The sequence below is a fragment of the Cebus imitator genome, unplaced genomic scaffold (assembly GCF_001604975.1).
Source record: "Cebus imitator isolate Cc_AM_T3 unplaced genomic scaffold, Cebus_imitator-1.0 Scaffold443, whole genome shotgun sequence".
Classification (NCBI taxonomy): Eukaryota; Metazoa; Chordata; class Mammalia; order Primates; family Cebidae; genus Cebus; species Cebus imitator.
In genome coordinates this window covers 295,427-296,596 of record NW_016107758.1, presented here as the reverse complement: position 1 = coordinate 296,596, position 1,170 = coordinate 295,427, and the positions used below count along the sequence as shown (strand labels likewise).

The following is a 1,170-nucleotide window of genomic DNA, read 5'->3' as shown; positions in this document are numbered from 1 at the left end:
TTTTTTTTTTTTTTTTGAGACAAAGTCTTGCTCAGTTGCCCAGTCTAGAGCGCAGTGGCAGGATCTCAGCTCACCACAGTCTCAGCCTCCCACGTTCAAGCGATTTTCCTGCCTCAGCCTCCTGAGTAGCTGGAATTTCAGGTGCGTGCCACCACACCCAGCTGATTTTTGTATTATTAGTAGAGACAGGGCTTCACCCTCTCGGTCAGGCTGGTCTCAAACTACTAACCTTGTGATCCGCCCTCCTTGGCCTCCCAAAGTGCTGGGATTACAGGCATGAGCCACCACACTCGGCCTAATTTTTGTAGTTTTAGTAGCAACAGGGTTTTACTATGTTGGCCAGGTTGGTCTTGAACTCCTGACCTCAGGTGATCCGCCTGCCTCGGCCTGCCAAAGTGCTGGGATTACAGGTGTGAACCACTGTGCCCGGCCTGAGATTTTTTATTCATTATGCTGGGCGCATCTTTTGCAAGACTGAGATAGATGTGTTTTTCACTTAGGTACAGCACCTTGTCTAGGGAATATAGAGAGTTATTTTATTGTGAAACGTAACATATATTAATAAGTGTGCAACATTTATAGATTCCTTAACAAATATTACCAGATGAACCTCTCTGTTTTCTGCTGCCGAGATGGAGAAACCAAGCCCTTTAGCACCTGATGGCCTTTGTGACCCTCCTAGTCATGACACCCATCCCCAATCAACAGGGACACTGAGTTTGGTGACAGTCACCTTCCACCTTCAACAGTAGCTTTCTTACCTCTCTAAACTGAAGAGCCAAGAGTTGTGTCTGTTTCTGCCCTTAGCATTAATGGAATTGTGCTGTCTATTTTCCTCTGTTTCTTGCTGTTTTTGCCCCATGTCATCTGTGGGGTCTCCGTGTTGCTCTGTGTAGCTGGAGTGAGCTCTTGTTGTTGCTGGGTAGCACTCCGTTGTCTGAAGGGTCCACAGCTTATTTTTCCATTTTACTGAGGATTGGACATTTGGGTTTTCTGTTTTCTGCTGTCATGAATGTCTTCTCGTGTGTATTTCTTTAGGTTACGTAAGATTTCTTTAGGGTATTTAAGAGGAGTATGTTCTTTCTGACTGCTCTACCAGAAAAAAAGAAAACAAAAGAGGAGTATGTCAGCTCATAGGAAAGGTGACCACGTAATTATTCACTCAGGAGG

General features: G+C 45.1%; 1 protein-coding gene across 1 annotated transcript in view; it reads left to right on the top strand.

Annotated features, from left to right (window-relative positions):
- Window positions 1-1,170, top strand: part of ING5 (inhibitor of growth family member 5) — a 23,032-nt gene that overhangs the window by 4,133 nt on the left and 17,729 nt on the right. The gene's annotated exons all lie outside the window — the stretch shown is intronic.